This window comes from Herpailurus yagouaroundi, unplaced genomic scaffold (genome assembly GCF_014898765.1).
Source record: "Herpailurus yagouaroundi ecotype Mexico unplaced genomic scaffold, PumYag 186, whole genome shotgun sequence".
Lineage (NCBI taxonomy): Eukaryota > Metazoa > Chordata > Mammalia > Carnivora > Felidae > Herpailurus > Herpailurus yagouaroundi.
In genome coordinates this window covers 48,380,469-48,388,750 of record NW_024412417.1, presented here as the reverse complement: position 1 = coordinate 48,388,750, position 8,282 = coordinate 48,380,469, and the positions used below count along the sequence as shown (strand labels likewise).

General features: G+C 63.8%; 1 long non-coding RNA gene across 1 annotated transcript; it reads right to left on the bottom strand.

Moving 5' to 3' along the window:
• Positions 1–6,705: 6,705 nt before the first annotated feature.
• Positions 6,706–8,267, bottom strand: LOC121043126 (uncharacterized). The gene is made up of 2 exons (XR_005796698.1): positions 7,372–8,267; positions 6,706–7,055 (listed from the first exon to the last, which is right to left on the bottom strand). It is a non-coding gene; the product is annotated as an uncharacterized LOC121043126 (long non-coding RNA).
• Between the last annotated feature and the right edge of the window lie 15 nt (positions 8,268–8,282).

Genomic DNA, 8,282 nt, shown 5'->3' with positions numbered 1-8,282 from the left:
TCTCTCTCTCCCTCCGCCCTTCTCCCCTGCCCGCTCTCTCTCTCTCTCTAATATAAAGTAAAATAAATTGTATTAAAACAAAGATTCACACTCCTGTTCATTTCCCTTGTCTATGGGTGCGTGTCCTCCCGCGGGGCAGGGCGGCTGGCCTCCTCCCGGCCCCGTGTTCACCTTCAAGGGCAACATCACGGAGCCTTGTCTCTGGCTTCTTCTGGTCGTGCTCTTATCTTCAGTCCACTGTCCCCTACCCCGTCCATTGGTTTCTTTCCTTCTTTCCTTCTTCCTATCAGCTCCAAATGCTCTCTCCATGGGAGGACTGGGCCATCTGAGAATGTCGTTATTGTGACCACAGTTGAGTGGCTGGACAGATGTGGGCAAATCTAAGGCCCAAAGACCCCCCCCCCCTGCTTCGTGCGTGACAACAACACACTGTTGTCTGGCATCCAGCGTCCCGCATGAGCCTGGCCGACACGGAGGCCTCGTCTTCCTCTCCCAATGGCTGTAGAAGCTTCCTCTTGTCTTGGATACCGTTGAGCCCCACCGTTGTGTGTCAGGCCCACTTCTCCTCGTCTCTTCCGTGATCCTGTCCTTTCCCCCTGACTCTGCAGGCTGAGCTCCATCTTCCTCCCAATACTGTCGGGTCCGTTCATCCCGCCTTCCGGAGTCCCCCGTCCACTGCACTGGCGCTTCCTTTTGCATTTGTGCCTCCTTTCCCTGCCCAGCTGCCTGCACCACGGCTTTGGGCCAGTCCCCGGGCTCACCCGTGCGTCCCCACGCCCCCCGCGTCCCCAGGGCTCCTCACGCGGGCGCCTGGAGTCCACAGTCCCCTCCCTGCGCCAGAAGCTCCTCCGGTTCTGCGGGAGGGGGCGCGGCCCCTGCGGACAGGGCTTGCTGACACAGGTGAGCAGCCCGACCCGTGGGACACGCGTGTGACGGAGACGGAAGGTGGTTTAGGGCTGGAAGCGCGCACAGGCTGTCCCCCGCGCAGATCTGCGGGTGGCGGGGAGTGTGTAACTGAGGTTCGCCACGCCCTGCCCCCTCCCCCTCCCGCTCTCTGGCTGCTGTGCGGGTGGTGGGACCCCAGCGGCCAGAGGAAAGAGGGACTCGGGCCTCAGGGCCCACCAGGGTCCCCAGGGTTGTCCCCTCAACCATAAACCCCCAGAACTAAAATAAACGGGCAACCCTTAGGGCCCCCCTGATTTGCATCAGAACCACAGACTGGCAGGAGCAGCCCCACCGCGGCCGGGTCCCTGCGGAAGGTGCCCGCGGACGCCCCCTCAGTCCTTTGCCACCCCCACCCCCCAGAGGGGCTGTAACGGGGAGTGCCCGGGCCTCGGGCGAGAGTTGGGCACCCGTCCTACTCACACTCGTCGCCGGGCAGAGCCGAGGTCCCGATGCACCTCCACCCTAATCCCTTATCTGTGAATGTAGGAGGAAGGTCTTAGCAGGGGTGCAAGTGGACAGAGGCTCTTGAGGTGACCCCGTCCTGGATTATCCAGGTGGGCCTTAAATCCAACGACAGGTGTCACTGTGAGAGACACACAGAGGTAAAAAGAGGCCACGTGGAGACCAAGGCAGAGACTGAGGGATGCAGCCATAAGTCAGGGACATTGGGGCCCCAGAAGCTGGAGGGGGCGGGCAGCGTCCCCCCACCCCGGAGCGGCCCGGGGGACCGCGGCCCTGACACCTGGGTCCAGAGTCTGATCCCCAGATGCTGGGAGGGTGACTTCTGCTGTTTGTGGTCATCGTGACGGCAGCCTCGGGAAACGAGGTGAAAAGCCGCATTCTGTGACTGTCCTGTCCCGCTTTGCATGCAGGGCCTGCAGTTTGGAGATGGTCCCACGACGTGCCGCCCAGCGTCCCCTCCTTCCCACAGACGCTCGCCGCCTGGTGCTGGGGATGGGCTGTGGCTCCTGAACTGGCCTCTGATGACATCTGCACCCTCTCTAACCTCCACCCTCGCCAGCCCGGCAGTGCAGAGAGACCCTCAGTCAAGTCTCTGCTTAAGAGCGCAGGTGTGGGTGCAGGAACACCCCCAGGATCATCCGGGACCGCAGCTGAGTGCACCTGTGACTTTGGTCAACCTGCTGTGTCTCCGCTCGGGGGGTTATTCTATTCTGCATCTTGGGAGACACAAAGCTGGGACGGGGGGGGGGGGGGAGGGGGGGGGTCTCATTCAGCCCCTGGACTCTTTCTTCTTCCTGTCTAGCGTGTGGGTACAAGAGCCCCGCCCCGTGAGGACTGACGCCAGGGCGAGGCGAGGTGGGTGAGACACACGGACAGCACCAGCCTCACAGGACTCCGAGGAGCGAGTGCCAGCCAGCCTCACGTGCCCTCATCTTAGAGGGCAAACTCATCTTAGAGCAGAGGATAAACACCACTGTGACTCGCACACAAACCTGGGAGGCGCGAGCTTGGTGAATTTCTTCGGAGGCCATCGCCATTCTCTGGGGGTCCCTCAGACCGACCCCTCTGAGCACAGGCTGTGCAGGCTGTCCCGGCTCTGCCTTAGGACACAGCCGCTTGGACGGCACCTGCTGTCCCTGCAAGGAGAGACCTGAGTGCAGCCTCCGGTGCCCTTGGCAAGGCAGGTCCCAGCAGACGAGTCCTCTTCGTAAGTTGACTGGCCCCGTCCGAGGACCCACCCCCTCCGAGGACCGGACCAAGGCTGCTCCTGAGTCCTGGTAGGGAGGAGCCGCGTGGCCGGGGAAGCTGGGAACAGGTGTCCCATCTGCATGTCATAGGTGATGATGGCCAGGACGGAGGCCCTGCAAGGCTGTGGCCACTGGGAGAGGCCCATCTGAGCCTGGCAGGGACCACAAATGAGGCCGGCACAGCACAGACCCCAGAGCAAGCAGCCCCCGTCTGACAGCCTCAGGGAGGGGACGCCCCCCACGCAGGGGCCTGGGTCCCAGAGCCAGCAGCTTGTAGAGTCCCAGCAGGGTGCCTAGGAGGCAGGGACCACCTTGGCGGGGTGGGAGCACCCCCAGTGCAGGACCCACTCACACCCAAGCGTGGCCAGGCGCCCCAGCCCATCCCCCGAGCGATCCACAGTGCTGCTCAAGTTCATTCCAAAAGTCACGTGGGTGTGGGTGCTGCCTCAGCCTCCCGGGTCTGATGCGGCTCTGAGCGCTCAGGGTGAGGTCCCAGGGACGTTGGGGACGGCATACGGGCACCTGGCTTCGGAAGAACCTTCCTCGCTCAGGGGGTGCTCATCAGCAGTGTTGACAGGCTGCTTAGGGCGAAAGAGCCTCAGGGAAGGGCTGGCCCCCCCTGGGGACGTTTGTCAATGTTGTGATCATCCGCCCACAGGGTCTAGTGACTTTCTCAGCCTGAGTCCACGCCTCCGGCCAGGGAGGGGCGACGTCTGTCCAGGGCTGTAGAGACAGCTCCGGCCCACAGCCTCTGAACTCCACCGCGGACTTCACTCAACCCTCTGAGAGGGGGGCTCCCACCTTGGGGAAGAGGGGGCATCCCGGGGGGGGGGAGGTGAGGGAGACCAGTCCGCGGGACACACACTGTCCTCCCTTCCAGCGCAGCTGGGGAGAGGGCGGCATCGGGATGCTATGCCACCTCCAGCTGGGGAAGGGGCTCAGGGCAGCAAAATGTGCCGATGGGAGCTGTGGCCTCAATTCAGTGGCCGGCAACGGACCTTTCTATCTCTGCCTCTCTGTGCCGGTGTCTTATTTCTTAACCAGCTTCCAAGTTAGGAGATGAGTGTGGTGCACCATCACCTGGAGCCCCAGCACTCAGTCAACCCAGCCAGCCAGCTTGTCCTGGGTCATGGGAGGCAGGTGACGTCTCCCCCCAGACAGTGAGGGGCCCCCACTGCCCTGCACCCCATGTCAGCCCCAAGACCACTCTGTTTAGGACAGCTCGCTGTCTGCTGTGTTCCCTCTGGAAGCAATCTGGGACTCTGCATTGGAAGGATAACGGGGGGCCCTAGGAAGAAGGGGACCAGATGTGGCCCAAAGACGTCGGAGGCAGTGATCTCCACGGACCCACCACGGTAGCCGCAGCCACCAGCAGCATGGTGTATCTGCTCAACTTGAACCACGTCCTCCACATCCAGGGTCTGAGAGTGTGGCTGACAGCCCAAGCCCGAACTACGTGGGCCGATGGTGGAGTCCAGGCCGGGAGACAGGAGCTCGTCCACCGCGGGGAGAGCCGTGGGCAGGGGCAGGCGCTGAGGGGGCAAAGCACAGGCCGTGATCCTAGACACGTGCCTGCCCAGTACCCCGGCAGGAACCCAGGTGCCTCCACACCCAATTGGATTCACTGATGAACTCAACATTAATTGTGCCCCTGCTGTGTGCCTGGTGCCATGATAAGTCACGGGGACTTGCACCGGTTTCTCATGGAGCATTTGTTTGTTTTAAGAGAGAGGGCGGGGTGGGGAGAGAGAGAGAGAGAGAGAGAGAGAGAGAGAGAGAGAGAGAATCCCAAGTAGGCTCCACGCTCGGCACAGAGTCCGACACAGGGCTCGATCCCATAACCCTGGGATCATGACCTGAGCTGAAATCAACAGTCAGACGCTCCGCCGATTGATTGAACCAGGGGTCCCTCTGTTGGAGCTTTTGAAGCAGCAAGGGAAACAGACTTCAGCCAGATGCTGCCACAGGGAGGGAAGGTTCCTCCCCAGAACCGCCGGGCGGGTGAGCTGGCGCACCTGCGCCACATTTGGTCCCAAAGCCACAGCTGACTCTCCGCCCCTCCGCCCTAGAGGCCCGTCTTCCTGTTCCCTCGCTGGCCCGGCGCCGAGTCAAGGTGGCGGAACTTGCCACGTGTAGGTAAGACCGGGCCCGTGTCACCAGTAGCGTCTCAGCGGGCCCCTCCGTGCTCCGGACCCAGGACACACTCCCCGGCCCCGGCCAGCAGCAGCCACCCACCCTCTACAGAACGGTAGCTCCTTTCTCCGCCTGCTGGCCTACTGGCACGCGGAGCCCAAAGGAACCAGGTGGCGGTTTAGGGGCAGTGTGACCCCGTTGTCCCCCCGGAGGAAGCAAACCCCCCTGAACCAGCACCTCTGGACCTGCAGGGCAGGATGGGAGGCACAGAGTCACGGCTCCCAGGGGCCACGGGAGTGGTGACGAGTGGGCCATGCCCGCATCCACCCCGTCACGCCCAGACGCACACAGCCCGCCTATACGCAGCGTGGTTATGGGTTCGAGACCTACAGCTGCCTCGGAGAACAGCACCCGGCCTCACCAGCTGATTCTAGAGGCGGTTCCAACCACCCTGGGGCCGTGTCCGTGTGAAGGACGACAGGGTCCCACGTCTCCCGCCCGCTGCGTCGCCTCCTTTGCCATCAGGTGGCTCCTTGGTTTGAGGTCGTCTCCTGCAGAATCCTGCGTGGGCGAGTCTCCCTCTGAGCCCTGGAACGCTTGGAGGAAGAGAAGCCCGGGTGGTCTGCGTCCACTGGGATGGGTCGGAATGCACATTACACCCTGCCTCGGGGCAGCGCGCTCCCGCCCTCGGTCCCAGCAAGGCCCACAGGTCCCCTGTGGTCTGGGACCACGGAGCTCCATGCTGGTCCTCTGGACCAGGTGATAGTGCGGAAGCTCTGTTCAGACACCTCCCAATCCAGAAGGTGGAGATGGACGGACAACGGAGAACAGGGAACGGCGTGTGCGAAGGCCGTGAGCACGTGTGGGGGGGGCCGAGCCCTGCTGGCCCACGAAGGCCTGGTTCAGGGCAACGAGGAAGCGCATCGGCTCCCTTGCTGACGGATTTTCTCGGCCGCGGGTCAGGGGATCAGAGCGTCTTCCTCGTGCTGCCCTCTGCTCTCTGGAGCCGCATGAAGCCTCCTCCAGCCAGTAGAGCCTCAGAGCACAAGTGTGGAGTCTGCGGCCGCTACTCCTCTCACATCTTCCTGTGTGGGGCCCCCCCCCCCCGCCCGAGCGCGGCGGGCCCCCCCCCCCCCCCCCCGCCGGCCCCAACCCTGCGCCCCCCAGCCTCGGGCACAGCTGCCAGCTCCCGCTTTCTCCGGGACGCGGTCTAAGGCGGGCAGGAGCCCGGGAAGGGATCCTGCGTCTGAGCCGCCATCACAGTGGCCCTCTTTTGGCCTCGGCTGAGATGGGGTCACCCCTGCCCAGCGGCCAGCCCTGGAGGTCACGGCCCACCTGCAGCCCCAGGCCCGCCCGACGAGGCCCAAGTCTCGGCCGTGTGCCCCAGCCCCGGCGGCACCCTCCCCGCCCTCCCTGGTCAGCACACCTCGGGTTTTTCTCCCGGAGCCGCACCCTCTCCGCCTTCGGGCTGCATGACCTCATCCCAGCTCCAGCGTGGCACGGAGGCCGGGCCACCATGATCGCGTCTCAGGTGCGCACGTGTGTCCGTCTCCCGGGGCGGCTGTGACGGAGGGCCACAAACCGGGAGCCTTGGGATTAGAACATGTCCCCTCCCGGTTCTGGAGGCCGAAGACCAAAACGCAGGTGCTGCGGCCTGTGTGCTGGGCTCTGCCCGCGTCTCCGGGTGCTGGCGCCTTGCCGCCAACCCTTGGCCCGGGGACGCATCGCTTCGCCTCCGCGTCTGTCACCACACTGCATCCTCCCTGCCTGTGTCTCTGCCTTCACGTGTCGTGTTCACATGTTCTCTTGTGGGGCACCAGTCACACGGGATTAGGGACCCTAATGACCTCATCTTAACTTGGTCACGTCACCTGCAAACACCCCACTTCCAAGTAAGGCCAGATTGACAGGTGCCGGGTTAGGATTTCCACATCTTTCTTGGAGACACACTTCAGCCCCGAACAGCAGGGGTCCCAGTGGCAGTCAGTGTGACCGTTTCTAGAATTTGTGGTCGAGGCAAGTAGGTTCCTTTCTTCCCGTCGTGACAAGGTGCGCCGAGGGCCATCACCCGTGCCTCACAGAGCCTGAGAAGGCAGCCAAACGGCAGAGATGATGGCCACCAGAGTGGGAGGAAACAGCGTGGCCCTCTCCGGTGGACCGGATCGAGCCGGTCCTGAAGGCTCACTTGCCTGGCGTCTCATGCACGGGAGCTGCCAACCTCCTTTTCTGCCCGAACTGCCTTCTCTGAGAGATTCTGTCACCTGCAGCCTGAAGGAATGGGCTTTGCTAGTCGTGGCCCCAGATGGAGTCGGGTGGGGGACGCAGAGGCCTCCCCGGCTCAGGAAAGGTGTGATAAACTCGGCCCAGGCCCGGGCAAGTGACTGTGCCTCCCGCCCCTGTGTCTCTTTCAAGTCGTCCGAGGTTGGGCCGGGGCGGTGGGCTGTCTGGACGGCCGGAAAAAGTTCCGGCTGGTGGTGGCCCTGGAATGACAGGCTGCAGTGGGCCGGCCCCACCCAGCTCTCAGGGGGGGATGGTACTGGAAGTGAGGCCTGAGGCTGGCAAAGAGGTTCTGGGAGCTGCTCACCTACCGGGCGAGCCACGTGCTGGAGTCGTCGGCTTGCGAGCGGCCACCAGAAGGGGCATCTTCGGCTCACGGTGTCAGGTCAAGGCGACGGTCCCCGTGAGGCACCGGCTGTCCCGGGCACACGGGTCCTGGCTGCTTCTGTCAGACAGGATGTAGGCTGTGCCGTGGCCCCCGCCCCGTGCCGAGACTTCAGTGCCGCCCGCCCGGCTCCGGTCCACCGCTCGCCGGACAGGAGGAGCAGGCCACTCGATGGCGGGGAGCACGGCTTTGGGAGCAGGGTCGTGTGAGCGGCTGGAACGCCACATGGCCGCTTTGCGGCGGGGGGCAGGGGGGGTGCTTGAGCACGACATGCTGTGACTTTTGGGCAGTGTGCCTTTCAATGTGCTTGGAAGGAGGAAGGCAGGTGGGCGTCAGGCAGCCTGGGATGGACGGAGAACGTGTGTGTTTGCTCCTCGGCCTGGCCCGGCCAGCTCAGGAAAGATGTGCTCCCTTCTGTAGGCAGTTGGAGTTGGGCTTTTGGTGACTGACAAAAGCCTAGGGTGTGCCCGTCCCTCCAGGGGACCGCGGGGGCCTCTGCCTGGGCCTGCCACCTTCTCCTCCAGCTCAGTGGGGGGGGGGGGCAGCTGGGACAGGGGTGTGGGCCCCTGGATCTCAGGTTCCCCCAGACTCTGGGCTCTTCTCTCACAGAGACACACGCACCGGTGACACAAAGGGTGACTCTTGTCACGTCTTCTCCCCTTCTTATTTTAACACACACTTGCTGCCAATCAAGGAGGAGATAAGAGGGGCTGTGCCCTGTTGGGCTCCCCTGGGAGACAACCCCGTCCCATGGCAGCCCCTTCCTCCTGGCACCTGGAGCCCCGCGGGGACGGGAGGCAGAACCTCAGGCCTTCGAGCTGCTGGGGGGGGGG